The sequence below is a fragment of the Doryrhamphus excisus genome, chromosome 21 (genome assembly GCF_030265055.1).
Source record: "Doryrhamphus excisus isolate RoL2022-K1 chromosome 21, RoL_Dexc_1.0, whole genome shotgun sequence".
NCBI classification, from domain to species: domain Eukaryota; kingdom Metazoa; phylum Chordata; class Actinopteri; order Syngnathiformes; family Syngnathidae; genus Doryrhamphus; species Doryrhamphus excisus.
In genome coordinates this window covers 2396519-2419841 of record NC_080486.1, presented here as the reverse complement: position 1 = coordinate 2419841, position 23323 = coordinate 2396519, and the positions used below count along the sequence as shown (strand labels likewise).

General features: G+C 42.2%; 1 protein-coding gene across 6 annotated transcripts in view; it reads right to left on the bottom strand.

Annotated features, from left to right (window-relative positions):
* sema5a (sema domain, seven thrombospondin repeats (type 1 and type 1-like), transmembrane domain (TM) and short cytoplasmic domain, (semaphorin) 5A) overlaps positions 1-23323 on the bottom strand; it is a 157661-nt gene that overhangs the window by 128407 nt on the left and 5931 nt on the right. For 3 of the 6 annotated variants that reach the window (XR_009120672.1, XM_058060782.1, XM_058060785.1), the window contains 3 exons: positions 21115-21385; positions 20085-20260; positions 11552-12100 (listed from right to left, as the gene is read on the bottom strand). The gene's annotated coding sequence lies outside the window, so the exon portion shown is untranslated. Of the gene's footprint in view, positions 1-1329; positions 1485-11551; positions 12101-20084; positions 20261-21114; positions 21420-23323 lie in introns of all 6 variants that reach the window. The other 3 variants (XM_058060786.1, XM_058060784.1, XM_058060783.1) reach the window with 3 other exon arrangements.

Sequence of the window (23323 nt, the reverse complement as noted above, 5' to 3'; positions counted from 1 at the left end):
CCAAAAGGAGGCCCAAAAGTCATGTGGGGTCACTGGAGGTAGATTACTAGAGCGGAGCAGCTTATAATGAGAGGAAGAGGAGAGCAAAAGGATGAAGGGGACTTAGGAGAGGAAGGGAAGGCAAACGATGGAGAGGAGATGAAGCAGTGCCGAGGAGGGAGGAGGTGAGGCGGGAACAAAAGGAGCCGTCGGAGGGGGAGCTAATGGAGGCGATTAATAGGAGATGGCTTCAGATGTAAAGAAAGAGAAGGATGGCGGGATGGGAAGCCGGGCTTTGTGGAAGAGTGCTTCCAAGAACTGCTCTCAATCCCACAATCCCGTCAGTGCACGGCACCCCAGTCGGGAGAAGAAAACAACGGGGCGGCATGGCCCAGCTGTGAAAGCAAACCCTTCTTATGAATGGGGGAAAAAACAGTACCGGGGGGGTAGGGGTGGGGGGTTAGGTGCGACACATCATTAACTTCACACTCTCTTTCTTTGTGAGATGACAACATGAGAGAATTTAATAAAAACGAAACTCTATCTTGAGCATAGGGGTGCTATTCTATAGTCTGAGTCTTCCCTTCATTGTCTCTGTCCCTCAAGTAACATTTTTGCATGAATAGTCAGACATTTGATTTAATAAAAACAAAACTCTATCTTGAGCATAGGGGTGTTATTCTGTAGTCTAGAGCTCTAATAATAGAAGGTTGTGAAGGTTTCCCATGCTACGATTACCAAGATATTTTTTAATAAATAAGGAATTCTACTTCACGAAAATTCAGTCATCACAGTCAGGTCTGTATCCACGATATTAATTAACCACGATAGTAACTTCTAATATCCTTGGGTGTCTGGGCATGTGAGTTTGCCCTTCATAGTCTCTGTCCCTCAACTAACATTTTTGCATGAATAGTCAGACATTTCATTTAATTTTAAAAACTCTATCTTGAGCATAGGGGTGTTATTCTATAGTCTAGAGCTCTAATAATAGAAGTCTGTGAAGGTTTCCCATGCTACAATTACCAAAATATTTGTTATATAAATAAGAAATCCTACTTCACGAAAATTCACTCATCACAGTCAGGTCTGTACCCACGATATTAATTAACCACAATAGTAACTTCAACTATCCTTGGGTGTCTGGGCATGTGAGTCTTCCCTTCATCGTCTCTGTCCCTCAACATTTTAGCATGAATAGTCAGACATCCCCCCCCCATGCATGCACTTTTATGGTCTCATCCTTCATCTACTTTGAAGCCAACATTACATCTTCCCTTTCCAGTTGTCCACGGTCCTGGAAAAACCATGTGACTCCACATAAACAACAGGAGGCATAAACGAGCCTACCTTTAGTGGTCTTTACTGCTGACCCAGACTGTCAATGTCTGCACTTTCTTTTCTATTAGCCCCAACCCGCCCCCCCCCCCCACCGGGTGGCTGGTACAATCGTGTTATTCTTCTGAGGGGCCGTGCGAGCGGGCGTCTGCGCGGTGCGACTGCGTCTGGAGGCGGTAAAACAGCAGAAAGCACATAAATAATGACTTAACGATCCCCCGCTCCACCCTCCACTTTAATGATAACGAAGGAGTTTTCCAAGTCGGGACCGATCCACATGTGGCTCGCAGGTGTTGTTGTAAGCGCCGTCCCTGCTAGGTCCACTCGGTGCTATTTTATGAAGCCCTCATCTGCTTTTACTGTACATAGACACGGTTCTACCGGTGCCAAAATTCCTCGTTGTGGCATAGGTGCCTTCTTGGCACGTATCGTCACCACATTAATCACATCATCAGGTTCAATCCCATTCAAAGACTGCACAGGAATAATAAATGCCTTACAGGTGCAATAAGTCAATACACAACTCAAACATACAGTAGAAGTAGTAAACGTGTATTCCTTCGGTACATGCCGATATTCAGCCCAGCATGCATGCCTCTGCTAACGAGCGTATATGAGCTAGAACTCCAAATGACAAATAACTCTAATAACATTATTGACCCTTAGTGAGGGCATGCCATTACTGGAAGATATCTTTACGACATGCGGCCCGAGGAGCTCGTGCATGTGATGATAGGTTACCGGGGGTTTCGTGTGTGTGTTTTTTTTTATGGCGCTGCCTTGTGGGTATTTGGACTAAAAGGGAGGTTTTGTTTCAAGTGCACACCTGACCCTGTAGTCTGACCCGGTGCTATCCAAGGAAGGGCAAGGAGGAGCATTACACTTCTCCTGGGATGAGACAAGCGTTGACAGAATGATAAAGTGAGCGAAAGAGAGAGAGAGAGAGAGTGGGATGCAAGTCATAGGGCCTGATCTGTAAAAGGTCGGCATGTATAAAAACAGGTCAGAAGTAGTATCAGAAGGCAGAAAGTACTACAAGGAGGAGCTGCAAATGTAATCATTTTGATTTATCAAAAATGAAACCCGTTTGCGGTCAGCGTTTTTGCGTCATTGTTGAGCACATTTGGAAGGCAAGTCCAAACTGGCAGTGTTATGCGGAAACGACTGATTTTTGCGGCGGAAAATATCGGTGAATCCAAGCGCGTATTGGCCGATACCGATTCAAGGAAAAAACGCAAATATCGGTCGATCCTTAGTCAGAAATAGTATCAGAAAGCAGAAAGTACTACAAGGAGGAGCTGCAAATGTAATCATTTTGATTTATGAAAAATGAAACCTGTTTGCGGTCAGCGTTTTTGCGTCATTGTTGAGCATGTTTGGAAGGCAAGTCCAAACCGGCAGTGTTATGCGGAAATGACTGAATTTTGCGGCGGAAAATATCGGCGAATCCATGCGCGTATTGGCCGATACCGATTCAAGGAAAAAACGCAAATATCGGCCGAAAAAAAAACAAAAAACGCAGCGTTTTTGCGTCATTGTTGACCATGTTTGGAAGGCAAGTCCAAACTGGCAGTGTTATGCGGAAATGACAGATTTTTGATCTACTGGGAGACCTGATTTGGAGACACAAACTGTAAGAGCTGCTGCCAATATCGATATGTATTGATATCGATGGACAATATTGATATTTTCTAATAGCTTTACTGTGCACTGAAAGGGAATCAACACACAACAATTAGGCTCAATAACTGGCAACGCAAGCGTATACTGAAATGATTGTGTCTTGCATCCAAGTGGGTAACACGAGTGCCGGGGAGCTGCGGTTCATTACGGCAAACAGATCGATGCTAGCCCCGATTAGCCAAATTTCTTTGAAACAGCTTGTCGCCATTTGTCGAGAGGATGCGCAGTCGGACAAACAAACAGTTCGTGTCGTGACTTTATAAAACACAGCTGCGGGATAAAAGAAGAAACAGGAAGAATCTCCATCAGCCCCAAACTGATGCCGTGAAAGGAGGACTCCCCGACCCAAACCGCCTTCGGGGGAAGGAGGGAGGAAGCAAGCAGAAAATAGATCACGGTGCTACGAGGACTCGCTTCAGAGCGCCAGAGGTCTGTTTTTAATGACAACAAGAGCTTTGGATGGGTCCAATGAACTAAGATCCTCCGCGTAGGAGTCCCCCCCCCCCCCTTCGAAACAACTTTGGAAGATTCCCACAACAAAAACCCATGATACCGTCTTGCTGTACTAATGTCAGCTTTGCACACTGAGGTTAAATAGCCAATTAGCATCTCCGCTAGCATGCCGACAACATGTCCAAAAAGAGGAAGCGTCTATTCTTGTCACTTTTGCTTAGAAATGCGGCAGATGAGGAAGTGTGGTCAGGCTAAGGTCAGAGGTCAAACCAGCCTGGGAAAGTGATATCTGAGCCTTTGCTTGCAGCCAGGGTAGAGTACATTACACTTTTTTTTAAAAGAATGATTAACAATCATTTTTAAACGTGTTAAAAGTGTTTTAGTGATTTCCCATAAAGTTTTGTTTGCCTGCCAGTATTTATGGGCCTGCAAGCAAAGCATCATATTATTCCTTCTACTTATTAAATATTATCTGTGGCGCACATCACTGGGGAGGTCTTGATCGTAGGTAGTGTACTGCCTTTCAGATATAATTTTAATTTAATTTTAATTTAATTTTATAGTTTATTAATTTTTATTTTTTTAGTTTAATATATTTTTTAAAATTATTTTTTGCATTTATTTTTTATTTTATTTTATTATATATATATATATATATATATATATATATATATATATATATATATATATATATATATATATATATATATATATATATATATATATATATATATATATATATATATATATATATATATATATATATATATATATATATATATATATATATATATATATATATATATATATATATATATATATCACTATGTTGACGGTTGCTATGGTGCCATGGTACCCATTATGTCATTACATGGTCATATCCCCTTGTACTTTGGTATGTGTAAAAAAAAAATAAAAAAAAATAATTAAATACAAAAAATAATTTAGTTCGAGTTCCTTACTCCATCCATTCCATAGTTTGATTCCACATACTGGAATGTTATGGTTTTTTTTAACAATGAACATAAAATTGTATGTAACCGAGGTGACGTCATTGATGAATAAAGTTGAAATCAGGCAACTGATTTGATTAGGAATCCATCCTTCAGGCCGTAACGCTGTGATTTTCTCCGGAGATAATAAAGTATCGAGCCATGTATCCATAGTATACCGTGCATTAAACATGCAAGCAACCTGCAGAGACAAGCAACAGGCGGCGGGCCCATTAAAAATTCCCACTCAACTTTCTCCAGTTAGTATCGGCTTGTACTTATTTGCCGCCATCACATAGAACATGTTACACGCTTACGGTACATGTCGTGTTGGGCTTGGGTTGTTCTTCCGAATGCTGGGTTTAAAAACACGGCATAACTGTTGAGCTTTGTTATAACACAGGCACCCAACCCCCCCCCAGTTCCACGGCGGGCGCTTGATTGGTTAAAAGGCGCGTGGAGAGCGTGGAACACAATACACTTAGTGTGCGTTGAGACGCGTGTGCGCACCACTTCACAGTTTGTTATTATCCGTTTTGCCTTTGCCGCCGGGATTTCAATTGGGGGAGTGTGACCTGCACAATGGAGTCAGTGTAAGAAGAAAAAAAAATCAGTACATTTAAAATGCTTAAAGAGCTGGAAGGCTAATCCTTGCCGAAAAAAAATAAAAATAAACAAAAAGGAAACATCTAAAACAGAAACGAGGAGATGAAATCCCGGCTAAGTACTGACTACTCAACTCTTGGCTTGGACGCCCGTCCCCCTCCCTCTACTGGTCCCCGACGCTCATGCTTTGCCCCCCAACATCACATCGATTCTGTAGGATTACTGCCGTTTTGTTGAATTTCTGGACTATTTCCGGTTTTATTTCTGATTATTTCACTTGTGCAAGGTGGAAGTTGCCATTAACTAATTAGTAGCGATCAGATTAATTAATCGATGTGTGATTATTATGCACACAAATGTTTTTTTAGAGGTGAGCGAGCGTTCTGTGTGTTTGACTTTTGGATTATTTCGAGTCGGTAGCTTTTATTTCTATTTTGACTAGCGTCTTGCACGCCGCCATTCTCAGACTCGAGCATGTGACTGCCCATGTGACCTTCATTCGCATCATGTGTGACCGTTCCGACTTTGCAAGGAACGATGCGCGTGTGTATGAAAGCGTGCCGTGGGTTTGACTATTGGATTATTTTAAGTCACAGACTACTAGAATACTTTTGTACTTGGGTGAGGTCGGAACGTTGTCTTCCTTCTGCTCCCTCATTTATCACGGAGCGCAACCTGCCATCCTGTCCGCGTCAACATCGGGAACGGGCTGGACCGCCGCCCCTTGAGAGAATTCCATCCCTGTTAGAATGTTAAACTATTCCCCCCCCAACCACGGCCTGTCAGCTCCCACAATCCCAGATATTATCCGCTCCATCGGGATGATTCCTCATCCTTATTTTCCATCGGCGACTGTAGCCTTTTGTCTGTTTATCTGCTCACCTCTGCCGCCGCTGTCCCATCTTCCTTTTCTCTGGCTTTCCCGTAATCTCCCTCACGATCTGGCTTCCATTTTTCCCCGCATCACAACCAGTGAGCCGCTTTATCTGGGAGATGTTATCGCAAACTTTGGTATAGGGGTGGGATAAAACGAAATCCAGCACACTCGGCAATTTCCTTTCCTCATTCGTCTGCTGAGGAAAGCGACGGCGAGCAAACTTTGATGCCTCTTCCGAGGATTTTGCTCTGATTAGCCTTTTTCTCGACAATTTCAAAGTCAAGATAAATGTTTTCATTTGCTGAAGATGACGGGATTTTTTGGGGGTATTTACACCCACTCGATGATCAAATTAGAGCTTTCTGCTTTGCGACACAAAGTTCTAAACACATCACAGCAATGCTTATCGTGTAATGATATGCTCCATAAAGATGAGACGCCGCGTCTCGAGGGGTGGGGATGGGGGGGGGACGGAAAAGCTCAATCCCGTGAAAGACTGACTAATGCGAAGAAAGAAAAAAAGTGGTAAACACGAGGAAGCTCATGCGTTAATAGGCGCCGGCTGCTAATTGCGGCGACTATACATAGCCGCTCTCTCGGGGAGGAGGCAAGCCACTTCGTACCTCGGTGGATCCGGCAGAAGGGGAAGACTCTGCAAAAGTGAAATTTGCGAGTCAAGCCCTGCTATCAAATGATTCTGACTTTTAGCTTTGAGGTCTTTGGTCTTGAATTGGTCCTGAATTTGGCCTTCGCTTGTGAATTCAACCTGGCAGGCGACACGGAATTAGTCAATAACCAAACGCTTCGTAGACGCTCGCCTTAGCCTTGGCTCACCTCATCTCACTTCTCCTTAAACCGGCCAAAACATTCCTGATTACAATATTCTCACAGTTAGACATTCAAAATATGCTTTTACTATTATTAGAGCCCTCCAGACTTAATATAACACCCCTATAGTCACACCGAATACCCAATATAGTAGAGGAAATAAGACTAAAGAGGTGTTCCAGTGCTCGGAGAAACAGTCAGGGGTTCGGAGTTGAGTTTTAGCTTGTCGAGTTTTTCGTTTTTCGAGATCTTACGGACACAGCAGGAGCCTGACTTAGAGATTATTGTGCCTGTTGTGAGATCAAAAACTTGGCTCACCATCTCACTTATACTTAAACTGGCCAAAACATTCCTTATTACAATATTCTCACAGTTATGTTTTTTACTATTATTAGAGCCCTCCAGACTTAATATAACACCCCTATAGTCACATTTACTCACCAATTACCCAATATAGTGGAGGAAATAAGACTAAAGATGTGTTCCAGTGCTCGGAGAAACAGTCAGGGGTTCAGAGTTGAGTTTTAGCTTGTCGAGTTTTTCGTTTTTCGAGATCTTACGGACACAACAGTAGCCTGACTTAGAGATTATTGTGCCTGTTGTGAGATCATTCAAACCTTGGCTCACCTCATCTCACTTATACTTAAACTGGCCAAAACATATTACAATATTCTCACAGTTATGTTTTTACTATTATTAGAGCCCTCCAGACATAATATAACACCCCTATAGTCACAGATTACCCAATATAGTAGGGGAAATAAGACTAAAGATGGAGAGTTTTAGCTTACGGACGCAACAGTCGTCTGACTTGGAGATTAATGTGCCTGTTGTGAGATCAATCAAACCTGTAATAAAACTTATTGTGGCAACCAGGTCTGGTGCTTGTGTGTCTCATAGAACATTACTAAAATTTTAGCGGAATAAAAGTGAAAATATTCAGGAATAAATGATCATATTCCAAGTAGAAATAAAGTGGCAATTTTACAAGGTTAAATTTATTATATGAGGAATATTAATATCATTTTAGTAACATTATTTTTTTTAAGTTGTAATATCATAACAAACAAAAAAAATAAAATTGTAATCAATAACGCCAGTAGAATATTGTAATTATTATATCATAATAATTTACATTATATTATTAATATTAATTTATATTATAGTATTATATATAATTATTATAATTATATAATATGATATTGTTATTATAATATTATTGGAATATTATTAATATTGGGAATATTATATTGGGAATATTATGAAATATTACGGAAATGTATTAAATTTATTTTAAAGAAGAAAGGTGAAATATTTGGAAAATTTTAAAAATGGGGTAAAAAAAAAAAGCAACCCATAACGCTAATATACCCCAAACTTTGTCCGTTCTTTAATTGCGTATACCGATGCAGCAACGACAATTGGAGGTTATACAGGGTTCCTAATATTCTGGCCTGTCGCTATACTGTCGCTATAATGGTTTTGATCACTTTCTCCTTAACCTTTCCGTCATCCCTCTGGGCTTCATCCTCCGCCGAAAAAGAGGCTTTAGGGATTATTTAACGCTGACCCAAAAAGAGCCGCCCTCGTCTTTCCAGGCGTCGTCTCTTCAGAGACAAAATTCCTGGGCTATCAGAGGGGAGCGTGGTGAGGTTGAGCTTGTGAAGAGCGGAGACAGAGCTCAAACGTTGTAACAGCGCTGGCAGGTCAACGCCACTTTAAGTGGCGCTAATTCCCGCTGACATGCGGACGCGTTTGACAAACCGCAGATATTTCGTCTTCGGCGACTCCGCGCTGACGGCTAATAACATCGGATTGCAGGCCCTGCGAACGACACATTTGTCACGCCGTTGGACCTAAGCGTATATGACGAGGGCGTCCCGGCAATCGCTACGGTAACCGTTTGGCCTTTCCAGAGCAAAAGTGCAATAAATGATGCCAACACTTTAATTTACTTTGTCACTAACGGACCATGTCGCTATAGCAACAGCCTCAACAACAACAACAGCAGCAGCAGCGGGGATCCAGATATTTGCTTTCGCCCTGACGACTTTTCTTCCCCTAAAGGAAGAGATAAGATGTCGCCAGCGCGGCCTGCTAACAGCGTAGATATTTGCAATAAGTGTTTCCCAGCATGTGTTGTGGAAGCAGGGATGAGATAATAGCAAACGCGGAAGACAAACAGACAACAACGGATGGCAAACCACTTGGACGTTGATGTCGCTCCACTTGGGAAAGAGCCAGGAGGAGAAACGAGGATGAACATGTCAATGGACGTAGCATCCTTAGCAGAACAAACAGTACGGTCATGCCTCGTTTATCCTGGTTAATTGGCTTCGGACACGACCGGGATTAGTGAATTTCCGCAATGTAGGATTCCTTATTCATGATTAGAATATTTTCGGAGTTGGAAAATAGGAAACCTGTTTACAACCTTCTAAATACGGCTTTTACAATTAGAGCCCTCTGGAGATAAAATAGCACCCCTACAGTCATCTTTACACTCTTTTGACCCATATAGTAGATATAAGACATAATATAGACTCACATGTTAGCATTGTTTTTTTTGTGCTTCTTTTTGCACTTCCTGTTCTGTACAGTACTTCCTGCGGTGGCTATGTAACATGACTGACACCTAGTGGCCAGTGTAGAATATTACATATGATCACAACGCTATTGAATCCATCTTCTGAATGCTTTATATTTGTATTTTATAGTATGTTTTCAAATATTAGAGCCCTCCAGTAATGAAATAACATCCCTATGATCACTTTTACATTCATTATCACCCAGTATTGTCAACATAGCAAAACATAACAGACTGTAATTACTTCCTGTTCTGTACAGTACTTCCTGCGGCGGCTATTAAACATGACTGACACCTAGTGGCCAGTGTAGAATATTACATATGATCACAACGCCATTGAATGCATCTTCTGAATGCTTTATATTTGTATTTTATAGTATGTTTTTTGAATATTAGAGCCCTCCGATTATGAAATAACACCCCTATGATCACTTTTACATTCATTATCACCCAGTATTGTAGACATACTAAGACAAAACAGGCTATAATTACTTCCTGTTCTGTACAGTACTTCCTGCAGTGGCTATTGTCTCGGTGATGTAACATTACTGACATACTGCATATAGTTAGAAATACTGCATATTTCTGCATATTTCTAACTGGCCAGATTAATTTATTAATATGCTTTCGACTCGCGAGGGCTCGAACCCACGTCCACCGATCCCCACTAAATGAGAGCCCAGCAGTGCTAGCCGTCGAGTTAAAAACCAGTGCAGATGTTAATGCATCAGGGAGTGACGTCACCATAAACATTACAGGGAGTAATGATGCTAACCACAGCCACATCAACTAGCAAGTGTCGAGGCTTTGCTACACGTCCTAAAATAAACAAAACATTGAAATCCTGTTTGTAGGCTTACACTGGCTTCCGTACGGCACAACGGAAAGAACCCGTTTGGGTTTGAGTGTGACTCCGAAACAACCCGCCATGGGGCCGAGGAAAGTAATTGGATGATGTATGGGAAGTCTGCATCAATAATTACATCCATCATTCATAATTTTGCATCGTTTTTCTACATGTAAACAGATATTTCTCACGAAAAAGTATTTTTGGGTGTCTGGAGTGGAATGAAATGTTTTTCCTGTGAGAAAAATTACTTTAGTTTTTGCACATTTTGGATTTTGTTTGACCTTTTGAAAGGAATTAAGAAAAGGCGAGAGCAGTTAAAGAGAAACAAAACAAGATGGAGTCATAAATCACAAGCTGTGTGTGTGTGTGTGTGTGTAGGTAAAAAACCAAACAGGCCCAAAGGCCCACGGTGCTTGTGTCAGATAAATAAGCCACCAAAAAAGACCTTAAAGGAGCATTGGGGGGGCCGGTGGGGGGCAGAGGGTAATGGCTGTTTGGTTTACACGTGCATGATAATGCCTCTCCACTTTCACTCCCTATGGGACAAGAACCCCCCCCCCCCTACACACACACACACACACACACACCCGAGGGACGCCTCATCACAAAGGTCAGCGACAATGGGCTCGTCATTCAAGCGGTTCCCATAGCGACCACACAGGCCACGGGGGTCATTGTCATCACGGCATTCTCCCCCCGGCGGGGAATCAAACATCAATCAGGATGATTGTGCATCATGCAAAGGAATGTTAGGATGTGCATCTTTACAATTTCTTTCTCGTCTCCTAGCTTGTTCCCCAGAGAGGATTTTAGCATCGAATAAAAAAAAAAAAAAAACAAGGATGCTGGACGTCTAAGGTAATTCCACCATCTGGATGATGATGATGATGATGATGATGCCCCCCCCCCCCCCAATTAGCATTTAGTGAGCAGACAAGACAAACTGCCTGGCAGATGAGATGGCAACAACAATGGAAAAAAAACATTTAAAAAGTCAATGTTTTACAATTTGCAGGCAAAGTAATAACATATTATTCATACATTTATCAATATTTCTTCTTTAAACCTAAATATACTATGTTTATTATCCCTTATTTTAAAATATAAAAGGAGATAAACTCAACTTGTGTTTACTGTGTTTGTTATGCCAATGGGGGCTGCACTCTGCCAGCGCCCCCAAGCGGTCACAGGTGGAAATGCATCCTATAAAAACTTCCCGAAACTGATTCCAGACGTCAAGTGGTGATTTAGTAATTATGTTTTTTTTTTAAATTAGCATGCATGATGCAAGTTTAATGACAAAATCATGTGACTTGCTAAGAATTGCTAAGAAAAAGATAACAAAACGTTTTTCCTACCAGGTGAGCCGCGCGTCTTGTCCGTGGGGAAGAAGAAGAAGAAGAAGGAGTGAAGACCGAAGATGAATACTGAAAATATCCTCAATCTGCGCCGCGTCCGGAGCTCCGTGTGTCCCTCAGCAGAACCTCCTCCGTCCGGACCTCTCGCTTCTATTTGTGACCCACGCAGGAGAGAGCGCGCCGTGCAGCTTGAAACCGGACACTGCGCCACAGACAATGTGCCTCCCCCTGAGGGGAGAGAAGGGAGGAGGTGTGGCGAGATTGGGAAAAAAAAAAGGGAGAAGGAATGACAGAACTTTCCTCCAGATAGGTCGGTCGGTTCTTGCGCGATGAGGAGAGGAGCAGGAGGGAGGGGGGACAGGGGGGGTGACCGTAGGTGTGCATCCGAGCGGCGTCTGCGTGGATGTGCGCAATGTGCGCGCCCTCCTCCTCCTCCTCCTCCTCCTCCTCTCGGCGCGTCCACACCAGCAGCAGGAGACGCTGGAGGGCAGATAAGGAGCAACAAGTGGGGAGATGGATATCAGGGGATCCACGCTGGCTTCTTTAGTCCTGAATTAGAAATGGAAAAATGGAAAAATGGAAAAACACATCCATCAGCCAAAATGAGTCCTGTTGTGTTCAACAAAACAAATTAATTTAGTGACAAAAAAAGCTTTGCATAATAAAATAATTCTTAATTTAAAGTGAAACAATAAGAACAGCGTAGTATTACTACCATGGTGCCTATCTCAGTCAAAGAAATGCAAATGTTAAGTATTTATTGTCAAAAATCATGCATTTTCAAGCATAAAAACGGCTTAAACACAAATATAAGGCATTCAGAAGATGCATTCAAAGACATTACGGTATTGTTACAACTGGTGGAAGCCAGTAGTTGGACCCCGATGCGGAAAGGACAGAAAAAACGGATGTCGATACAACGTTTACAACGGAGCAAGAAAAACAACTGCCACTGTTTTTAAATGAAATATTACAATTACCGACTTTTGAAGTACACCCAGACATAAAATAGCACCCCTATATCACCTTTACACTCCTGCTTCCTGACATAATAAGAGAAATCAGTCCTACATATCATGCATTCATTAATTTTCTACCGGTTGTCCTCTTTCGAGGGTGCTGGAGCCTATCCCAGATGTCTTCGGGGCGAGAGGCGGGGTCCACCGTGGACTAGTGGCCAGCCAATCACAGGGCACATATAGACAAACAACCATTCACACTCACATTCATACCTATGGACAATTTGGAGTCGCGAGGAGAAAACCCACGCATGCAAGGGGAGAATATGCAAACTCCACACCGAGGGTGGAATTGAACTCGGGTCTCCAAGCCGTGAGGCCCCCGCGCTAACCACTCGACCACTGTGCAGCTGAATTCCTTGTTTTTAAATGAAATATTTTTAGAGTTAGAGCATGGAAAACCTGCTTAGGACTTTTGAAGTACACCCAGACATAAAATAGCACCCCTATATCACCTCTACACTCCTGTTACCCGACCTAATAAGAGAAACCAGTGTAGTGTGAGTGCCCAGTGTTTGAATCCTACATATCATTACATCTTTCAATGCATCTTCTGAATGCCTTCTATTTGTATTTATGTCGCCATTTTTAAAAATGCTAATCGGTTGTATCATGAAACAACTTTGATTTATGATTTTATTATTTATTGCTTTTAGCATCTTCAATGTAAAAAAAACATGATTCATTTTCTCAGTACAGAGACCTCCACCAAGGCCAAATAATTAGTATCAACATCAACGTCCTGCCCGACCTTTGCTGCTCGCGTAGACGAGCTGCTTATTTTTGCTACCTAACGAACCAAGCCTGTTGGTGCAGGTAATGAGCTTCCAGACGGGGGGGGGGCTCAGTAAAACCTTCAACCTCTCGTTTTTTTTTTTTTTTCCACAGCGGCTTCATAACCAAAACAAAATTGCATCCACTTGAAGTAACAAATGAGTGACAGCAGTGCGTCTGTGTCTCTTTGTGCACCTTAATCCTCACATCCCCCGGTTCAATTACCTGCGTATCCCTGGGTGTGAATGGACCACCGGCGGTCGTATGAAGACAGCTTCAGGGCCGCCACACAAAGATGGAGCGCGTGCTTAGCAGCAGCATGCTCATAGTACATCTCTTTGTTGAAAACAGTCAAGGTTTCTGTGCTTCCTAATAATCACGTCATATTCAAATCGGGTCGTTTTCATAAAGACGTCCCACATTGTGGCAAAGCGAGTGGCCTCCCCCGCAGCTCACACTTACTCGTCTCACAGAAGCAGACTGACAAAATAGTAAACAAACACTCGAAAATCCACACACGGATGCCGATATTATAAAGTACAGCAGCTTTGCATGCAACGTTGGGCCCCCAAACTGGGCTGGGGCCTCAACCCGGGTATGGCTAGTAGTAATCAGACGTCGACTCCACTATCACAGTTTTATTATTATTCCAAAAATATTCACAATTTTATGTATTCTTGGTCTTTTTCAAGCGTACAAATGAAGCATACAAATAAAGCATTCAGAAGATGCATTCACTGGCGTTGTGATCATATGGTAATATTCTACACTGGCCACTAGGTGTCAGTAATGTTACATAGCCGCCGCAGGAAGTACTGTACAGAACAGGAAGTGCTAAGGAACGATGCTAACATGTGAGTTTATATTATGTCTTATATATACTGTATGGGTCAAAAGAGTGTAAAAACGACTGTAGGGGTGCTATTTTATGTCTAGAGCTCTAACAGGTTTTCTATTTTCCAACTCCGAAAATATTCAATTAGACAATAGCCACTGCAGGAAGTACTGTACAGAACAGGAAGTAATTACAGTCTGTTATGTCTTATTATGTCTACAATACTGGGTGATGATGAATGTAAAAGTGATCATAGGGGTGTTATTTCATGACCGGAGGGCTCTAATATTTGAAAACACATTATAAAATACAAATATAAAGCATTCAGAAGATGCATTCAATGACATTGTGATCATATGTGATATTCTACACTGGCCACTAGGTGTCAGTAATGTTACATAGCCACCACAGGAAGTACTGTACAGAATAGGAAGTGCAAAAAGAAGCAACATGTGAGTCTATATTATGTCTTATATTTACTATATAGGGTATTAAGGGTGTAAAGGTGACTATAGGGGTGTTATTTCATGTCTGTGGGCTCTAATCATGTATTTAGAAAGATCATATTGACTTGTGACTTTGATGTAGAAGGTTGAAAAACATCATTGACGGATTTCAACTTCAAACAATAACAATGTCAAATATATTTTCATTCACAGCTACTTTGACCTCCATGTGTTTTTTTTTCGCCCCCCTTTCAGGAATTTCTCTGCGTGCTTGGCTTCCCGGCACCTTGTTACATGTTACTTGCGTGCGGCCAAAAACGCACCCCGCCGATCTCCCGCTCGGTTTCAGTGCTGCGTGAGGTGCATCGGGCGAGCATCCTCCCAAAACAAAAGCAAAACAAATAAAACACGAGGCAGGGCCTCTCTAGACACTCACATAAGGCACCATGATGGATGATTGTTGCTCCCGGAAGGAGGCCTGAGACAAAATAAATCAAACTTATAAGTGTGTGTGTGTGTGTGTGTGTGTTGCTCAGTGTTGTGTTTTGATGTCAAGCAAGCCAACTCAAGTTGCCAGGCAACCAGAGAGAATCTAGAGGAAGAAGAAGGAGCCACCTATATTTCACCTGGTCCTATGAAAGCTCATCTGGATGCAGTTATGTGTATATTGTGTGTGTGTGTTTCATCTCGGCGTGGCATAGGAAGCCATGTTTTTACGGAGGTCCGCTCAGCACTGGGGCCAGTGGTGCTGAAGAAGACATACTATGTCCTGCAACTTCTCTATAGGGATCGAGTGATATGGAAGGAGATTGGGAGTTCGGTGAAGTTGGGATCGTGCTTATTGGACACTTGTTATGTCATTTGTTTACCCTACTTAGCCAGCTATTTCCTTCATGCTAACTTGTCTTTCCTCATTAAATGTTTCTTGGTCTTAAATTTGTTTAGAAATTATTTTTGTGACTAATGCAAATTATACTCCAGATCGACTTGTAGTCCGAAAATACAGTGGCTCTTCGCAAAGCTGCAGATTTTTTAAGTCTGAACTGATATTATTTGAATTATTATTCAGTAGGGGTGAATATTTATACATTTTAAACTTTAAAATGCATTTAAAATAAGCACTTTTATTGCAAATGTTGATCCAAAATCAGAGCAGGAGGTTTTTGGAGCGATGCTTGTGTCAAGAATTGTTCCCGACGTCTCAACTACTCGCAGTGTTTCGCCAAAGGTTGGCGGCGTCCGAGTGTAACCGCTGCAAAAAGTGACTTCTTACTGTATCAACTGGCAAGCTAACATTTTTCTTGCCTCCCTGTTGGCATCGAACAATATTGATCGTATGAGTGAAGACACGGAGAGTACCCCGAGCGTTGTCGACGGCAACTTAAGCCTTTTCGAACAAGCCGTTCATCACGCCGCTCGGTAGCAACACGGCCGCCGGAGACGCACTTGTGCTGACAGATAACCGTCGGTATGAACTCACTTCCACACTCGCATTGACCTGCTGGGAACGCCGAAGGTGATAACGGCGTAGGAGAAGTAGGAGGGGCGTGTCGGGAGAACGGGGATGAACGAAGCGAGCGGAGAAACAAGGAGACGGACAAAAGCCCGTCCAGCTGTGAAACACCGCAGCCATCCTTCATCCTCAGCTTCTTAGCTACACGTTCAATGAGCCGTCCCGGCGAGGCGACCGCGTCATCCCTCAGCGTCGCCGTGCGCCACCCCCACGCATCCCCCCACTCCTTGTAGCGCCAAGTGGGGCCTTGACGAGTCCACTCAGTCTACTTTCCCTGCCACGCTCTGCTGGAGAAGGATTGGACAATGATGCCATAACTGTCACGGACCGGCAGGAAGAATAGATGCCAGCAGCGAGGAGGAAACGTTGGAGTCAGCAGCAAATGATTACGGGCTAATTTATCAGCTCAATACAAAGGAACCTAATGTAATGTAGTTTATTGGTGCTGGGGACTTGGGATAGAACCAGCAACCTTCGGGTTGGGAGTCAACCACTCGACCCCCGTTTATCCAGATCTTCACCAAAAGTTGTAATAATATGACAAAAACTATTAAATGAATATTCATAATACATTGTGCTATTAACTGATTCAAGGATTAATTAATCATTTTGAATGAGTGAATGATATTTGGTGAATAAAAGTTTACTTCGATAAGGTTCATTCGGATATTATTATTATCAATAAAGTTGGATTTCAACTAAAATAATTTCACGAGAATAAAAATCTACTACCTCCTAAATACAGTTTTTAACATGATTAGAGCCTTGGAAACATGGAATAACACCCCTATAGTCACCTGTATACTCCTATTACCCAATATAGTTGATATAATAACAGAAAATAAGACTCACACTCGTGTGTGTCGCTTTAAATGTTTTCCAGTGCTCGAGTAGCCGAGTGGGCGTGGTCAAGGGTTCAGAGTGTTGCGGTCGCAACAGTCAGGTTGCATCGATAAATCTCTAACCGTAAAACTAATTGTTAGTATAACCAATTCCACTGTTTTTTTTTACTATTATTAGAGCCCTCTGGACATGAAATAACACCCCTATAGTCACCTGTATACTCCCATTACCCAATATAGTCGATATAATAAGAGAAAATAAGACTCACACTCGTGTGTGTTGCTTTAAATGTTTTCCAGTGCTCGAGTAGCCGAGTGGGCGTGGTCAAGGGTTCAGAGTGTTGCGGTCGCAACAGTCAGGTTGCATCGATAAATCTCTAACCCTAAACCTAATTGTTAGTATAACCAATTCCACTGTTTTTTTTTACTATTATTAGAGCCCTCTGGACATGAAATAACACCCCTATAGTCACCTGTATACTCCTATTACCCAATATAGTATATATAATAAGAGAAAATAAGACACACTTGTGTGTGTTGCTTTAAATGTTTTTAGTATAACCAATTCCACTGCTTTTTTTACTATTATTAGAGCCCTCTGGACAGGAAATAACACCCCTATATTCACCTTTATACTTCTATTACCCAACATAGTAGACGTAATAACAGAAAATAAGACTCATGCTAGTGCGTGTTGCTATTATGACATTTCGTCAGGGTGGTGGGCGGGACAGGAAGTGACATCGAGGGTTCAGAGTTGCATAAGCTTGGTGTGGGTTACGGCCGCCACAGTAGCCCGTGTTTGGGATTGTGGTGCCTGTTTTGCGATCATTCAAACCCGGAGTAGAAGTCTGGTGCTTGTGTGTCTCATCGGCGACTTATCTTGGAGGCTGTGACAACAACACGGCGGCGCTATGGATGCATGATAAAGCGTTCCAGGGAATGACGCCTCGAAAAGCGGCGAATGAATGGAGCCAGCCAGATAATAAAATACGGCAGCGGCGTCCACGGGGGGGCGTCTTTCTGCTTTGTCCTCCCCTTCTGGGGCTGTGATGTACACCTTGAATAGACGAGCGCCCCTCGGTCACGCCGCCGCCATCGGTGACCGGGCGAAGTGAAGTGGGTAAAAAGGTGGAAAGAGGAGCGTTGTGAAACTCCATCATGGGAATTGAATGTTTGGAGCCATGAGGTCCGGGCGCCATTGGCAGTTGGGGGATTTAATTAACGTCAAAACGAGGAAGCTGCGGAGATTACGTGTGCGGACGCTCATCGCCACCACCAGGGGGTCTGTGTGGAGATTCTCAGGCTGGAATTTTGGAGATAGAGGAAGAGTGGGCTAAATGATTAGAGAAATAAAAGGCACTTATGCAAGCACTCCTGGAACGCCACAGTGGGGGACAAGTGCATTGTAATCCTGTCAGGGCCCGTGCACTTTAAAGGGGAGCAAGACTCAATTAAAGCCTGTACTGTGGATTTTAGCACAGCATCGGGGGGGCATTAAAGCATCCTTTTTTTCCTGAATGAAGGAAAGTAGGATGTAGTCAGGCTGTACAGGGTGACCTCACCGGCATCCACGCCTTGCCATCACGTATGGTCTACACCGCTAAGTGACGACGCATGCTACAAATATGGGGCTCACGTGGGGGCGTTTGGTACAAAACGGCAAGCCAGCTACAAACATGCAAGTCTATGTTTAGAATGTCAACAAGGAAAAATGTAAAGCGTCACCATGGAGCGGGAATTTTACGAGAAAAATGTTAGCGAGAAAAAAATATGAATAATATTTAATAATTTAATATTTAATAATAATATTTAAATATGAATAATACATAAATATGAGGAAAAAAGTATTTTATCAAATTAAATTCACCATATTGCAAAAAAAAATTAATGTAAAAAAATGTAATGTTACATGAATAAGGTGACATTATTTTATAGTATAGTATATAAGTGTATAGTGATAGCATTTCCAAATATAAATCAACTAAAAAATATGTTTTAATATTTTTTATAATTTATGATAATAGACTTTAGAGTATTGTGTTGTATTTTTATTTAATAACGTAATAGTATGAGTTTTTTTACACAAATAGCATTACATTACATATTTAATATTGCATGTAAAAGTAATTAATTTTAATAAATAATAGAAAAAATTGTCAAAAAAGTGTTTTTTTTGTAATTTTATAAAAATGTAATTAATAATATTAAAAGGCTGTATTTTTAAGAGAATATAGTCTAATTATTCTGGTTAAAACGTATTTAATTTAAACTTATTTAAATGTATTTACACAAAAAATGATCTAAGTGCAAATTAAAAAAATGGCATTATTAAAAGGAATATAGTTGTATTTTTATTTAAATTACCATGGGGAGAATAACAGCAAATCAAGGTTGAATATTGCCCCCCCCCAAAGATAAGATAAAGACAAACCTACATCATTACAAAAAATAACCCACATTTTCACCAGAATGAAGTAATATGATTTAGGGGAAAGACTTGTGTGTTTAAGGGAATTTTGTGGAATTATTCCAATAAAAATTGTATTGTAATTGTATGAGAATAAAGTCATCATTTAGTGGAATAAAGCCGCTCAGACTATTGTGTTTATGCTTTTTATCTTTTCAGCATTACCGACAAAGCCCTTTTGGAGTTGGGGGGGGGGGGGGGGGGGGGGAAATGATGAAAAATTATGAATAGCATAAAAAAAATAGACAATTTTCATGAAGTAGAAAAAAATCTGGAATCACCCCAACAAGAGAAAAGAGTATGAAAGGATAACTACCCCCCCCCCCCCAACTAGTGGGGTGTTATCATTTCTTATTATTCTCAGTAATGAAGCTGCAATATGGCAGCGGAACTCATTAGAAAGCTTTGGAAATACACGCATCCATCATGTACACGCTTCTTCATTCAGCCGCTGAAGATTTCTCACAGGTTGACAAGAACGGGGGGGGGGGGGGGGGGGGGGGTGCAGGGGGGGCACTCGAGTACGACAACGTACACGTTCATTCATTTCAATTAGCGCTGCTTCCCCGCATGGAGGTTACAAGATGGCGCCTCTGTTTATGTCTTCATCCGAGTAGACGCGGCGTGTACTTACAGTAGTCGGCTTTGCGTTGGCTTTGAACGTGACCTCCCGAAGTCCCATTCCCACTTTTCCAATACGCGGGAGGGGGGGGTCTGTCGTTGGATAAGATGAAAGCGAATATCCCGAGGCTTCCATCAGGGTTGTTCTGGACGTGTAAATGGAGGCGGCTCGTGTGAAGTAAAGAGCCTCTGAAAGCAAAAAGTGGAACAAGAGGAAGAAAGTATCATTTATGTTGGATGCTAAAGGTGCAAAAATAGATGAATAATAATAATAATAATAAGTCATACTTTCATGTTTTGTGGTTTAATACGGCCTATTGTTAGTCAAAACATCCATTTTCTATCAGAGGCGAGGTACATGTAAAATCATATGTAGTATTCTACACTGGCCACTAGGTGTCAGTAACGTTATCTGTAATGTTGGGTGAGACACACAAGCACCAGACTTTTACTGCGGGTTTGAATGATCGCAAAACAGGCACAACAATCCCAAACACGGGCTACTGCGGCGACTGTAACCCACACTAAGTTTACTCAACTCTGAACCCACGATGTCACTTCCTGCCCCCCCCCCCCACCACCACTACCGTGACGAAACATAATAATAGCAACACGCACCAGCATGAATCTTATTTCCTGTTATTACGTCTACTATATTGAGTAATAGAAGTGTAAAGGTGAATATAGGGGTGTTATTTCATGTCCAGAGGGCTCTAATAATAGTAAAAAAAGCAGTGGAATTGGTTATACTAACATTTAGGTTTAGGGTTAGAGATGTATCGATGCAACGCGACTGTTGCGACCGTAACACTCTGGACCCTTGACCACGCCCACTTTAAAGCGTTTAAAGTGTGTCTTATTTTATGTTGGGTAATAGAAGAGTAAAGGTGACTATAGGGGTGTTATTTCATGTCCAGAGGGCTCTAATAATAGTAAAAAAAAAAAAACAGTGGAATTGATTATACTAACATCGATGCAACCTGACTGGTAGTGCTAAATGTCTTCTCCCCAAGCGAATCAGAGCTTTTCTGCCAGTCACTCACACACACACATCAGAGCCCTGGAGAGGTGCCGTCATGGCAGAGATCCACGGAAGTCGCGAGGACAGGTGGGCCCACCTCATAGCGTCTTATTCAGGGTCGTCAGCCATGAGCCATGAGCCACGCCTTCACAGATGTTTGATTCCTTCACCCTCACCAGTGGCTCGGGCATCTGGTCAGGATGCTTCCCTGGAAGTCGCTCAGGGTGCATCCGACCAGGATGGAGAGACTGTCTCGACTGGCCTGGGAACGCCTGGGGATCAGCCAGGAGGATCTGGATGAAGTCGGCAAGGAGACAGGAGTCTGGGCTAAGAAGATGGATGGATGCTGAGATGTTTGCTGACCTTTGCTAGCTTTAGCATGACATTGTCCATAAATCCCCTGGGTTAGTGCGGCCTTACAGTCGGACTCGGGTGACAGCAGACGTGGCTGAACCATTATGCAGGTTTTGGGGGCTTGTGGAGGGGGGGGGGTATCGTAGGTCTACCTGGCCTGGGGCAATTCCCACAGAACCTGCCGTGCGGATGACGGCCTCCCAAGTTGTCTGCCGGCTTTGATTTGGTCGCCCTCATCTTGCTCCCTATTGACTTCCAAGATGGCTGTCATTTTCTGCTCTTTTATCCACGTCTTCCTTCCAAAGCATTCCCTTTTTGTTCAGCTCCGCCCCCATGACCCCCCTGGAGTGGGGAAGCTTTTCAACGGCATCAAACTAAGAAATATCGCTCTTTTTGTCGGAAGCCGCCACTTGGCATTTTTGTCGCAATACGTGTCGTCTTATATTCCAGACGCTCTCATTGGCTGAGTGTTTAACATCCACGACGCCCGACTCTTATTCATCTGGATTAAGGAGATTTGAGGGATTCTCCAAAAGCGTGACTGAGGTAAAAGTGAGCGGCTCTCCGCCGTCCATCTGGCAACCGTGAAAGAGGAGTCGCATGAATCATTTTTGATCAAAGTTGACAGTATGACTGAAATATTTGACCTTCAGGAACAGACTTGGGATGTTCTGGGATCCATCCAGGCGCCCAGGCTGAGCTGTTTTTTTTTTATTATATTTACTAATTCTGTACAACTACACAGTAATTGTATATAATTTGAGGTGTTTTTAAGGTTTTTTTAAAGCAGCGGCTGCTTGGAATGCACGCCGATATTTGATGCTAATAAACATGAGTGTCTGCAGATTCAAAGAATGAAGACATTATTCATTCAGATGTGGAGGAGAGGTGATGAAAGGTTTGTAAGAATTGCCGGGCTGACCATGCCCCCCCTCCCCCTCACACACTTTCAGTATTTCAGTAATTTCAGTATCATAGTTGTACATTTCAGAAAAAAACTTATAATGGTACAAGAATGAAGCCAAAATATTATAAGAATAAAGTCATAATTACAACAAGAAAGTTGAAATAGGTGGAAAAAAAACAACAACAAAAAATCATAATATTATAACCTGGATTAAAACAGCTTCCCAGCATGCCTTGCGGCGCTTGTTTAGTAAAAAAAAAAAACTGCTAAAGTTACATGTTTAGAGTAATCATAGGTGTGTTTAAGAATGAAGACATTATTCATTCAGATGTGGAGGAGAGGTGATGAAAGGTTTGTAAGAATGGCTGGTCTGACCATAACCCCCCCCCCCCCCCACACACACACACACTTTCATGAGGGACACCTACACAATACCCTGCGTTGAGAAAAATTTCACCAGAAAAAAAAATTATATTATCAGGAAAAATGATGTAATTTCAGTATCATAAAATGTATATAGTTGTACATTTCAGAAAAAAAACTTATAATGGTACAAGAATGAAGCCAAAATATTATAGGAATAAAGTCATAATTACAACAAGAAAGTTGAAATAGGTGAAAAAAAAATCACAATATTATAACCTGAATTAAAACAGCTTCCCAGCATGCCTTGCGGCGCTTGTTTAGTAAAAAAAACTGCTAAAGTTACATGTTTAGAGTAAACATAGGTGTGTTTAAGAATGAAGACATTATTCATTCAGATGTGGAGGAGAGGTGATGATAGGTTTGTAAGAATTGCCGGGCTGACCATGCCCCCCCACCCCCAACCCCACCCCCCATGAGGGACACCTACACAATACCCTGCGTTGAGAAAAGGCTTTACAGTCAAACTACGACTTTACTTTGGCTTGATGGGTCCCATCAGCGCCTTAATTGATTTCTTAATTGCCCGGAATCCTTGCCCCCCCAT